The sequence below is a fragment of the Podarcis filfolensis genome (assembly GCF_964270895.1).
Source record: "Podarcis filfolensis genome assembly, chromosome: 12".
Classification (NCBI taxonomy): Eukaryota; Metazoa; Chordata; class Lepidosauria; order Squamata; family Lacertidae; genus Podarcis; species Podarcis filfolensis.
The window spans coordinates 41,976,621-41,990,172 of NC_139614.1; the positions used below are offsets into that span (position 1 = coordinate 41,976,621).

The window sequence follows — 13,552 nt, forward strand, 5'->3', positions numbered from 1 at the left end:
ATCTTAAAGGCAAGAAGAATAATCCTAAGTATAGGAGGCCACAAACTAGCATAAATTACCCCTATTCTAAAGGCTGTCCAAGCCTGGGGCTACCACTGGCTGAGCTGACTTAAGCCTGCCAGAAGGAAAGCAAGCCTTTAAAACAGAATTTGACTTACGCTGCCCTTTGGGCTGGTTTAAGTCTCTCAAGGTCAACAAGGTCCATATAGTTAAAGCTATGGTTAAAGTTATAGTTAAAGCTATGGTTTTCCCAGTAGTGGTGTATGGAAGTGAGAGCTGGACTATAAAGAAGGCTGATCGCCGAAGAATTGACACTTTTGAATTATGGTGCTGGAGGAGACTCTTGAGAGTCCCATGGACTGCAAGAAGATCAGACCTATCCATTCTGAAGGAAATCAGCCCTGAGTGCTCACTGGAAGGACAGATCCTGAAGCTGAGGCTCCAATATTTTGGCCACCTCATGAGAAGAGAAGACTCCCTGGAAAAGACCCGGATGTTGCGAAAGATTGAGGGCACAAGGAGAAGGGGACGACTGGCTGGACAGTGTTCTCGAAGCTACCAACATGAGTTTGACCAAGCTGCGGCAGGCAGTGGAAGACAGGAGTGCCTGGGGTGCTCTGGTCCATGGGGTCACAAAGAGTCGGACACGACTAAACAACTAAAGAACAACAACAAAGTCTCTCAAGGTTGCTGGGTCATGTGATCAAGGTGAACAGAGGTAGGATCCAGTGTAAATCTTCCCCCCTGCCATTCACATCAAACACCCGTTTTTTCAGGTCTTATTCCAACTGAGCTGAGAGGAGGTAGTTATGCTGTGCCAGGAATCAGCCAGTTGAGCCAGAGATCTGCTGGATCCTAACTTGCTCATCCTGGTGGATCTTGAGTTTGGATTGCATCCTAACAAATGTATGATGACATACCCTTCTGTGGACTACAGTCCTCTCTATCTGCTCCCATGATTTTAATAACTTAAACCATATCAGTCACGGTACTTAAAAATAATTGGCCATCCTCATGTACCTTAATCTATAATTTCCAATGTTCCATTATTTAACATGTACACCTGTCTCCCACAATGTAAACTTGGTGTTGGTATTCAAAAGCAAGTGTCTGAAAACTGCACATCTTACTGGAACAAGGGAGTGCAGATTGGCTGAGTGAACTGTATGCAGTGGCAAACCAAGGTTTGTTACTGTGCAATGGGTGGTTATCATACAACAAGGTTAAAGATTGACTATGACTCTCATCAGGCCCAGCCAGGAATGATGGGGGTTGCCGTCCAACCACACCTGGAGAACCACAGGCTCCCCATCCCTGTCTTGCCAGCTGAGAAACAGCCCCATTGTTTGGAATTTCCAAAGAATGGAATCAGTTCCTTCATTACACAGTTCTAGACACCTGCTGAAAACTTTTCTTTTTCAGTGGGCCTATTGAGACATGTGATTTGATTGCATCTGTTGTAAATCTGTTTAATGTTTTAATGTTGATCGTTTTAAGATGCCTCGTAATTGTTTCTTAATGATGTTTCTATTTTACTGTTAACTTGTACCACTGATTTAAATAATCTCTCTTTCCCTCCCGCTCTTGGAGGTGGCTTCTGCTACAATGTTCCTCTCTTCTCCTGCATGGTCTCTTGTTTTGCTCCATGATGGAAGGAGTATAGCAATCTTACAAAAGATTCCAGTGGGACTTTCACTAGGGCAGGAATTGCTGCTGTAGAGATTTCTGAAAAACTGGATACAGTGGTTCCCCGGGTTACAGACACTTCAGGTTACAGATGCTTCAGGTTACAGACTCTGCTAACCCAGAAATAGTACCTCGGGTTAAGAACTTTGCTTCAGGATGAGAACAGAAATCGTGCGGTGGCAGCAGGAGGCCCCATTAGCTAAAGTGGTACCTCAGGTTAAAACAGTTTCAGGTTAAGAACAGACCTCCAGAACGAATTAAGTTCTTATCCCAAGGTACCACTGTACCTCAAAATGAAAAATCTTACACTGGGTAGGAAAACATCACTAATATATGGAATTTTCATCCTTACCCACATTTTCTTTCCTCATCTTCTTAACTTACCTCCAGATTTATTAAACTGCCCTATCTAATACTCCACAGCTTTGTTTGCCTGGTGTATCTTTGTCTCCAACCTTTAAGAATGTCTTCTGCTGGTGTTAAATTAACTTTAGCCATTGCACAGTTTGTGGTTGGTGGCAATACCTGATGTCATGTTGCCCAGCTCTAATTGTCATTAAATCATCCTTCAGTGCCAGTCTAGCCAGTATAATCTGACCCAGAATGGAATAAACCATCAGTAAACATGAGGGCCTACCTAGCAGTTCAAAAGCACGTCAAAGTGCAAGTAGATAAATAGGTACCGCTCTGGCAGGAAGGTAAACAGCATTTCCGTGCGCTGCTCTGGTTCGCCAGAAGCAGCTTAGTCATGCTGGCCACATGACCCGGAAGCTGCACGCAGGCTCCCTTGGCCAATAAAGTGAGATGAGCGCCACAACCCCAGAGTTGGCCATGACTGGACTTAATGGTCAGGGGTCCCTTTACTTTTAAACATGAGGGCACTTCTTTCTTTCTTTCTTTCTTTCTTTCTTTCTTTCTTTCTTTCTTGCCACTGTTTAGGCACGGATATTTATAGAGGAGATCAATTTTAATTTACTCCACCTCTCAAGTCCACAAAGTCTAATTCCTCTTCTAGATTTATTACCGTCATTTATTTATTTATTTCTGGGGAGCCTGAGGGGTTCACCTCAGATCTAGTATGACTTGACTGAACTGTCTTAATTTGCAGACCAATTTGCTGAACAGCTCCCCACGGAATGAACTTGTTGATTTTGGCAGTGTTTACTTTTCCTACAAACAAATCCAACCTTCCAGACCGACTGGCTCTTGAAACTCACTTGAGAGATGAGGGTCCCCCCCCCCTGTTTTAAGCCTCCCAAAAATTTGTATCAGTATTTCTTCCCTGCCCTGTGCCAGTGTTTTAGGGGAAAACTTTTGTGTTCTCCACAGCTGCTTGAGAATAATCCACAGAATCAATATAACTCATAGAGTCAATAGAGAAGTCTGTAAAGTTTCCTGATAATTTCATTTCCCCTCAATGAGGAGAGCAAAAAGAAAGACATACAAAAATGATGTTCTTGGTCTTGACTGATTTAAAAACAGTGTGTGTGTGTGTGTGTGTGTGTATATGTGTGTGTATGTATATATATATATATATATATATATATATATATATATATATATAAACAAATAAAACCCCACACTTTTTCATTTGCCATCTTTCAAAACCCAGTCAAAAATATGTTTACTCTGGGATAAGTTCAGTAGGGCTTACTTCTTGCTAAGTTAGTTTATTGCAGCCTTAAAATAATTCTGAGGATGCTGTCGCACTCCCACATTACTATACATCAGTTTTACAAAATCTCAGTTGTCATGGCTTCCTCTGCAGGATACAGGTGAAGGGGTTCAATCTTATAATGCAATAACAAACCCTCTTGTGTGTGGATTTCTGCATCAGTCTCTACACACAAAAGTGGGGTTTAAGCAGGCTGGGACAAACAGCAAGGTTTGCAGAAGTACAATAAATGTTTTAAGGGGGTGGAAACTAAGGGAAGGAGGTACCCAAAACAGCCTGGTGATGACAGAGCATGCTATTTGGCTATAGGGCGCTGATTGACATTTGGGAGAAGAATGGAAATGGTGTGGTGTGGAGAAAGGAACAGATGGAACGAAATATCCAGAAGAGGGCCTGGCTGGCTGGCTGTAACCCTGAAGAACCATGAATGTATTCAAAATGAAAAACAGAGAGCACAACTTCCATACATTTCTGTTCATTTCACTGGATGCCCTCCTCAACCATTAAGCTATTTCCATCTTAAAAGTTTGGGATCATTGCCTAGGGAATCACAGAAACATTCTTAGAATCATAGAATCATAGAATCATAGAGTTGGAAGAGACCACAAGGGCCATCGAGTCCAACTCCCTGCCAAGCAGGAAACACCATCAGAGCACTCCTGACATATGGTTGTCAAGCCTCTGCTTAAAGACCTCCAAAGAAGGAGACTCCACCACACTCCTTGGCAGCAAATTCCACTGTTGAACAGCTCTTACTGTCAGGAAGTTCTTCCTAATGTTTAGGTGGAATCTTCTTTCTTGTAGTTTGGAACCATTGCTCCGTGTCCGCTTCTCTGGAGCAGCAGAAAACAACCTTTCTCCCTCCTCTATGTGACATCCTTTTATATATTTGAACATGGCTATCATATCACCCCATAACCTCCTCTTCTCCAGGCTAAACATGCCCAGCTCCCTTAGCCGTTCCTCATAAGGCATCGTTTCCAGGCCTTTGACCATTTTGGTTGCCCTCCTCTGGACACGTTCCAGTTTGTCAGTGTCCTTCTTGAACTGTGGTGCCCAGAACTGGACACAGTACTCCAGGTGAGGTCTGACCAGAGCAGAATACAGTGGCACTATTACTTCCCTTGATCTAGATGCTATACTCCTATTGATGCAGCCCAGAATTGCATTGGCTTTTTTAGCTGCCGCATCACACTGTTGGCTCATGTCAAGTTTGTGGTCAACCAAGACTCCTAGATCCTTTTCACATGTACTGCTCTCAAGCCAGGTGTCTTGAAGTCTGGAGGCTGTAGCAGCAGTATTCACCAGCCGAACAGCTTGCTCTGTGGGAGCAGGGAGGTAATGAGGGTCTAACAAGCACAAACAAGGCACATTGTCCAGAGAAGAGCACGCTGTCATTTATTGGATTTTACGTAGTGACACCTGAAGTACACACTCAAAAAAGAAAAGAAATATTTGTGTGTGAAATGGCCCTGATGCAAAACAAAAGCTGGGGTAGGAGAATGAATACGTCATGTAAGGTAATACGCTTATTGGACTCGTTCATTAATGAGTCAGAACTGTAAAAAGGCAATTACTATGCCAATTTATCCTCTAGTAAGTTAAATATCCTTTTGAATATTTTCTAAGGAGGTCTCCATTTGTTTGCATGCATATACAAACTGGAAACAAAGTGTTGTGCAACATATGGATACCCTTCTGCCAATCCACTACACCAGCCTAAAAACTATTCTTAAAACAATAGAAAATGAACTTTGTTCTCTGCCCTCACGTGCAAATGACTCATTGCATAGGCGTGTATTTAAAAAGAGAGAGAGAGAGAGAAAGCTTGGAATTTTAATGGATAATTAGCCGGGCTGAGACATTCCCTCGAGGTGCTTGTTCATTTTGATTACAGTGGAACTTGGCAGGGCTGTATCTACAGTACAGTGTCTATTACTTCACCATTATTAAATGTAGATTTGGTGTTTTAATTTATACCTTGGGGAATGGTGCCACAATATTCCCACCATCCTGAAGCCACCTGTCTCTTTAAATTGACGTCGAGTAGGGGCCCCTCAGTCTTCCCCATCCCACGTCCCTTTAGAATTTTTTTTTTAAAGCTCTCACTCCAGCCTCATCTATAAATAGGGCCCTCTTCTGATGGTTTGATGTGGCACCTGACAGCAGAGGCTGAATATTAAGGTTTCACTGCTTTTGACGTAGAGTTCCTATGGCCAACTGTTTAGCTGTCATTTGTCCACTTATCACATACCAAGCTGTCTGAATATTTCACATCCTGCTGAGTAATCTTGATGTTTCATTCTGTAAGGTAGAAACAACAGCACAGGTTTTTATTATTATTATTACGCTTGCAATCTGTTGATCATTTCAGTTACTTTATCCTTTCAAAGGATAAACTGGTGACCTACAAAAACACGAGGACTAGACTGTTGCTCTTCAGTGGGAGAAATCTGTGCATAGGATTCCATGAATTACAGGGTGGATCCAAAGGTGTCCTCCTGACAGCAGAAAAGCTTTTCCCAGCACAGATTCCCCGATTCATTTCGGCAGTGCATTGCAAGAAGTCTTCCACTAGCTCTTGGGCAAGAATCCGCAGAACAGAACCTAATTCTGTAATGGTAATCTGGATTCAAGCCTATACTTTCAATAAAGATTTCTCTTTCTCCAATATAGTGGATTTTTGTAGCATACCCTGCCATTAATGACTGCTTTTCTGTTTGCCAGGGTTCTTATTCCGTCTGGACAGAAAAATATTTCATAGCAAAATTGCACCAAATAACTACCTGAAGTTGGGCATGGCACTACAGCTTTCCTCTATGGCAGGAGTAGCCAATTTGGTGCCACTCCCAGCTGCCTCAGGCATCATGGTCATTAGTCAGGGATGCTGGGAGTTGTAGTCAACAGCATTTGGAGTGTACTTCTTGGCTGCCCGTTACCTTATGGAGTTTTCTTAAAACAAAGAAACAAATAAATTCCCCTGTACCCTGGGTAGCTTACATTTTCCTTCTTAATCTGCAAAAGGTCTGGGACGTTCTGTTTCTTCTTTTGTGTTTTTAAGCAGTCCATCATGATACCTTTTCTCTATTGTTTAAAGCAGAGATAGCCAATATAATATCTCCAGATATTATTGGATTGCAAAGCTCATCCTGGCGATGAAGGGAGCTATAGCCCCCCCCCCAATAACCCTAAGAACCTTGAAGGCACCATGTTGGTTTTCCTTGATGTTAGGCAAATTCACACATCTAATTGAATATCCACTGACAGGTTTACCACTTCCCAACTAGCCTCTCCCAGCTTCATAAGTTTCTGTGGGGCTCCTGTCTGAACTGAATGTTCTTAGTGATGTGAGTGACCCTGCAAAGTCAGCACGGTGGCTGTGAAAGTGTGCTCTTGCTGAATGATGTGGGAAACATCCATGCCCACACCACATGTCCCTGAAGGCGTGTGTTACTTACTTACTGGCTTGGATACTTCCGTGAGAAGTATCCCACATGGGAAAGGGATTCAAATGTTCTTCTGCTGTCTGCAAATGTGAGTTTTGGCAGCTAGAGTGAGAGAACTGTGCCTAAGAATGGGAAGTGAGGATCTGCACATTTTGGCAGGCCTTGCCAACCCTCTAGAAATATGTTGCCAAAGAAACCTGCCCTTCAATATCTTGAACATTTTCTTCTCCAGAGAAAGAAGCTTTGGTTTTTTCCAGCTTTGTTCACTGGGCACTTTAGCACTTCTTTATAACATTGGTGCATGCTGGCAACCCTGCATGCAATAACATTATAAAGAAGTTTCTACCTTATAAATAAGCTTATTGTCGTGAGATGCCTGACATCAGGGGTGTTTCTTTTTCCATTAAGCATTTTACCAGCGCTTTGCATCTTGCCCAGCTGCCTGTGGCTCCTGATCTAAAATAGCTCCATAGGAGGAGTTACATCATAGTGTTTTTCTTTGGTTCTCCACTGAAAAATGGGAATCTGGAGAGGCTGGCTAACAAGCACCTGACATTAGAGCCCTTGCTGTTTTTGTTTTTAAGGGAGTTTCTCCACACTGAATTCCTTAAAAGACTTCACTTTAAAAAATAGCAATGAACAGGTGCATTGTAGAAAGCCTCCCCAGCAGGGATTGGATACCATAGGTCAAAAGTGTCTCCTCTAACCACGCCTCCTCTTTCCAGGCCACACCCCTCACAGAGATGTACCTAGGGGTTGGCGAAACCAGCCTCCGCCAGGGTGCAAAGATCACCTATCATACCATGGAGTGAATGACTTATATAGTGGTACCTCGGGTTAAGTACTTAATTCATTCCAGAGGTCCGTTCTAAACCTGAAACTGTTCTTAACCTGAAGCACCATTTTAGCTAATGGGGCCTCCTGCTGCCGCCGCGCCGCCAGAGCACAATTTCTGTTCTCATCCTGAAGCGAGGTTCTTAACCCAAGGTAATATTTCTGGCTTAGCGGAGTCTGTAACCTGAAGCGTCTGTAACCTGAAGCGTATGTAACCTGAGGTACCACTGTATATGTGTGGTGACGCACTGCCACTGTTGCGGTGAGATCAAATGTGGGAGAACTTTCCCATCCTTCTCACAACGCAGCACAAAGGTGTGCAATTTTCTTCGCCCTTGCCCCTCGCCTCACCCTCACTCTGGACACTTTGAGGACTTGGGTCACATAAAATGTATTGATTTGTAAGGTGGCGATTGCAGTAAAGTGATTTTTTAAATTGAGGGCACTGGCACAGATACAGCTCTTTGCCAAGGGCACCTTCTTCTTTCTCCCCTCCATTGCATGGCTGAAATGTGTTCTTGAACTCTTGTAATTCCGCTTGTTGTACAGAGGTAAGATTTAAAGCCATTGCTCCACCCAGTTTTTGCCTCACTCACCACTGGTATGTGTGGTCCCATTCTCTCCCCGCCCCTGAAGGATGCAGTCTTCAGGCTAAAAATGGGTTTCCTCATCCCTGGCTTACAGCTGGAGCTAAGGATGTCATGGGTTTTCCTGAAGGTGGCTCACCGGAGAGATGAATTGCCACCCTGGGAGGGCAGGATATATATCAAACAAACAAACAAACAAACACTAATTGATTTTGTAGAGTGAAGGAAAGAACATTCAGAACCCCAACCGTAAGGTGAGAGCAGCAAAACTCTTGTCTCACAGAAATGAGAATTTAATTTAACAACAAAATCAAATCTCCCCTTTAGTAATTTTTCAATGCAATGAATACTTAATAAAGACTGGACATAGTCTAACCGCCACATATACTTGATGTAAGCAAATCAGGCTGAATGCTCAGTAAACAAGGCATCTAGAGGAGCCTTAAAGTGTACTAGGATTACAGCAGGAACAGGAAGCCGGTGGCTCTCCAGATATTGTTGGAGTAGACAGGAACATAGGAAGCTGGCTTATATGCAGATCATTGGTCCAGGTAGCTCCATATTGTCTACACTGGCTGGCAGTTGCTCTCCAGAGTGTCAGGCAGAGAGTGTTCTTTCTCAAGGCTAACTGGAGATGCTGGGAGTTGAATCTGAGATTTGCTGGATGTAAAGCAGATGCTCTACTACTGAGCTATGGTCCCTGCCCTGCAAACATGACTCCCATCAACCTTAAACATTGGCCATGCTGGCTGGGGCTGCTGGGAGTTGGAGTCTAGCAACATCTGCAGGGCTACAGGTTTTCCATCCTTAGATTATAGCCATGATGCTCTTTTATTTCTATTTATAAATGTGAGCTTTACAACACGCACACAACCCCAATAACTGGGGTTTCCCCTTCTTGCCTCCTACATTTTTTAGGGGCATAGTAAGTAGACCTGTGGTCAGTTTTAATGTCCCTTATTCATTATAAAAACAAATAGCAAAACTGAACCTACAAAATTTGCATTTAATTGCAGCTTCAGGTAATTGGATTATGAACCTCAAGTGTACACTCATCACATCTGGAAGCCCTAAAATTAGACTATCCAGATGTGCATTAGAGTCCCCAGCCCAGGAGGGCGGTCAGTACATATAGGCAGCAAGAGCAATGTTTTGGGGTTTTTGGACCACATATCTTATTATAGAGAAGGAGACCACTGAGGTTAGCAGGATTCTTCTTGAATGGCTTGTATGGTGCTGTGTGTTATCTTTCATGTTGGGTGAACAGTATCATGCTATGGAAAATGAACTGAGTGCTCTATGACATAGCTGGCTTCAAAGTCGATTTTTAAGCATATCCCTACTGGGTGGTTTTAGGAAAAGTCCTTTGAAGTTGAATGGTTATACGTAATAATGATCTTTGTAAAAAATAAACAAATGGTAAAGGGTTTGTATTTTTTTTAATGTTTTCTTTTTTTTAAAAAAAAACAATCAAACAAACATAGATTTTATTAGGTTTAGGTTTATTACTGAGAAAGTCCCAAAGTGAATTAACATGAAAGTAATAAAAGATAAGCAAATCACATAAACATAATGAAAAGACAGACTTAACAGTACAATCATATCATTAGTGCTGCCCAAAAGCCTGCAAAAATGAAAGGTGATTTTGCTCAGTGTCGAAATGGTGATAAGGTTGGTACCAGGCAGACCACCCTGGGGCAAGTATTCTATAAATTGGTGGGGGTGGCGGCACTCTACCACAGTGAAGGCTTGTTCTCATATGAAGATCTTCCATGGCTGTTTATAGCAAAATAGCACTGTTTTCCAATAATCTCTTTTAAAATAGATGTTTGTTTTTGAAAGAAAAGAGATTTAATGCACACAGACAAAGGGGGGGGGGGGCGCAGTCTGAGAAAACTCAGGAGTAATGTTCCTCCAGCATTGACTGGGGAAGCAGAAAACAGGCTCACTCTGCAAACAGGAAACTTTCAATTTTATCTGCGCTCCTTAAAAGGACTACTAGTGTTTTACCTTTCACGCTGAACAGGCTGTTGCTGTGTTTTTTTGTTTTTGTTTTGTTTAAATGGCCAAGAACAACAATCACATATCAGGTCTGAAAAAGCATAGGGCGGAAAACATGGGAATGCAATCACTTGACATATGACAATGTCATATGAATTCCTTGTAAAAGCTGACTGAACATAGGATAAGGACCTAAGAAGGACCAGCTGGCCCATTTTATCTTGTTCTTTCAGGGGACAACTTGGGCAATTCTAAAAGAAAAAGCTGATGTGAATCAGCCACTTAGTTACATCTCATGTGGACAATCCTAACCCAGACTGTTTGTTTTCAATGTCCTGGGGACCATAGCTGCTGGAGCTTCAAAACATAATTTAACTCCAGACAGCCACTTTCAGACAGAGGCAAAATCTGTAATACTTATAGATTCTACTCCAAGAATCCCTTTTCCATGTCTTATGGCAGTTTTCAAGTGCGAGATTTGGAAGAGGTCCAGCAACTGCTCATCCTCTCTCTGTAAACTGAACCTGGTCAGACAGCAATGAAATGTTCTCGTAGGTTTCTCTCCCCATTTCCAGTTTGTATTGGACCTATTTCAAGAAAGCTTATTTGTTTTCCCAGGCTATCTCTATACATCTTCCTGGGTCAGTGCTCCGTTGGCAGTAGCTCCATTAGAAAGGCAATGGTAGACTGTCAGTATGGACACATTTAATTCACTTTTTGCAGTCCTCAAAAGAAAATGATATGTTCTAGCTTGTGTCAAATACGGCTGGGCTTTAATTTCTGAAGCTGTGATTATCAGATGCTTCTCTTTCTCTACACCAAACCTGAATGGGTGGTTTATAATATTCCAATATTTTTAATACATTTCATTACATTTATATCTCACCTTTCCCCATCATGGATTCCAAAGCGATGTGTTGTTATTGTTAGCAGGGCTTTTTCAAGAAGGTACGTGCCAGCAGTGCTAGTTTTCTAAAAAAAAGAGGTGCTGAAACTCACTGAGAGCACCTCCCTTGTTCTCTCAGAATGGCAATGGTGCTCACCTGAGAGGTGCCAGAACTTAGTTCTGGCGGGGGGGGGGGGGAGCCCTATGTGCTGGTATGCTGTACTGCCACCTGTTTTTCCCCTACCATCATCTCACTTGCCCACTCGCCTTCCCAACTTTGCCACTTCCTCTGCCATCACCACACCCCGAGTCTGCAGGCATGGCTTCCCAGAGGTGCTTTGGCACGACCCTTACGATTGCCAACATGCCGTCCAGGAAGGTGCCTGACAATTGGGGAAAGGTCACGGTGAAGAACCTCTGCTCTGGTGCCTCCTTTTCCTGGAAGGGGCAAAGGTGCTGGGGAGTGAGGGGGCGGGCAGGTGGGCAAGAGGGGGCATCAGGGGGATGGTGGAGGCATGGTGCATACCGGCACCTATATTTCTATGTTCGTATTATTTCTGAGACTTGTTGGTGCTCAGGTCTCCAAGCAACTTACAATACATTGAGAACTACAGTGGTACCTCGGGTTAAGTACTTAATTCGTTCCAGAGGTTCGTTCTTAACCTGAAACTGTTCTTAACCTGAAGCACCACTTTAGCTAATGAGGCCTCCTGCTGCCACTGCGCTGCCGCTGCATGATTTCTGTTCTCATCCTGAAGCAAAGTTCTTAACCTGAGGTACTATTTCTGGGTTAGCAGAGTCTGTAACCTGAAGCGTTTGTAACCTGAAGCGTATGTAACCCGAGGTACCACTGTATAAACATAAATACATTACACCATTAATAGGAAAATACAAACAGCCACAATACAAATAAGAAGAACATTATGTTGTTATCACTGACGTTCTGTAATGTGTTTCTAATGTTGTGCACCACCCTGAGATCTTTTGATAAAGGGTGGTATATAAATTGAAACAACAATCACAACAACTCCCATAACAGCAACAGGAAGTTTGGGCAGCAAAACGACATAATCTCAGGTGGCGACTGCACCATACATTTAAAGCACATTTAAAGCACATGACTTCTTCAAAGAATCCCAGGAATTGTAGTTTACCCCTCACAGAGCTACAATTCCCAGCACTGTTCACAAATCACAGTTCCTAGGATTCTTTGAGGCAAGTTGTGTGCTTTAAATGTATGGCATGTACACAGTCTTGGTCCTTCAAAAGCTTGTGGGGAAAGTCAGTCTTTACCCAGTGCTAAAATTTTAGTGAAGGCACCAAGCAGACTTCACTGGGGAGAGCATTTCACAGATGAAGCCACAACTGAAAAGATCAATGTACTTATAGTTCCCAAGAGATCTCCTGTCCAGACACTGACCAGATGGCTTAGCTTCAATAACCTGGTGGTCTTACATGCTTTCATACCATAGCCCCAGACCCTGTAATAATGCTTTTCTCAGCACTCACTCTAGGGATGCTCTCTTATGATATCATGAAGCGTTTGCTAATGGAAATGATTCTAGAAAACGTTCCCTTATTTCATGAGGCAGAGATCAAGATTAAGCACATCTGTATTTGTTAAGACACCTCTAACCATCGTTTCTTTTTTAAAGTCTCTAAACACAACATTTCATTCCAAACACTGACCCATATTTTAATTAATCGTAGCAGAACAGCCTTTTAAGTAAACATCTCATTTAAAACCAAATGGGTTGTTACAGTTTGGCTTTCAGGGTGCATTTAAAATGGCTGTGCTCTGAACCAGTAGTTAGTTACAATTTGTGTTTATGTTATGCTAAGGTCAGCAGATTGTTGCATTTAATTTAAAGGATGGAGTGGGATTCTTCTGAAAGAAAGAAAGAAAAACCCTGAGGTTGGATAAACATCTGTCAAGGATGGTTTAGTGTTAATTTATCCTGTCTGTACTGGACAGGTGGGAGGGCAGATGCAGGCTTTGGACTAGATTTGCATAGGGAGGATCAAATAGGTGGTTTGCACTTTGGCAAGAAACTGAATGATGGTGGGAAACAGGCTGCAAAGACATAGCCTTCTGGGGGCCCACTTCACTGCTCACTCTACCTGCTGCTGTGGAGAAAGCAGATAGGGAGATCTCATAGTATTAGAACATGGAAACTGAAGCTGAATATTCAAAGATTATAGAATCGCAGAATTGCAGATTTGGAAGGGATCCCAAGGATCATCTAGTCAAACTCCCTGCAATGGAGGAATCACAACTAGATCATACATGTCAGATGGTCATCCGACCTTTGCCTAAAAACCTCCGAGGCACGAGAGTCTACCACCTCCCGTGGTAGTTCATTTCACTACCAAATGGCTCTTACTGTCAGAAAGTTCTTCTTGATGTTTCCTTTCTTGTAACTTGAAGTCATTGGTT

General features: G+C 42.8%; 1 long non-coding RNA gene across 1 annotated transcript in view; it reads right to left on the reverse strand.

Moving 5' to 3' along the window:
• The window catches only part of LOC310746367, a 345,446-nt gene extending 340,821 nt beyond the window's left edge, over nucleotides 1-4,625 (reverse strand). The window contains exon 1 of the long non-coding RNA XR_014540676.1: nucleotides 3,920-4,625. This is a non-coding gene — a long non-coding RNA (uncharacterized lncRNA). The remainder of the gene's footprint in view (nucleotides 1-3,919) is intronic.
• Between the last annotated feature and the right edge of the window lie 8,927 nt (nucleotides 4,626-13,552).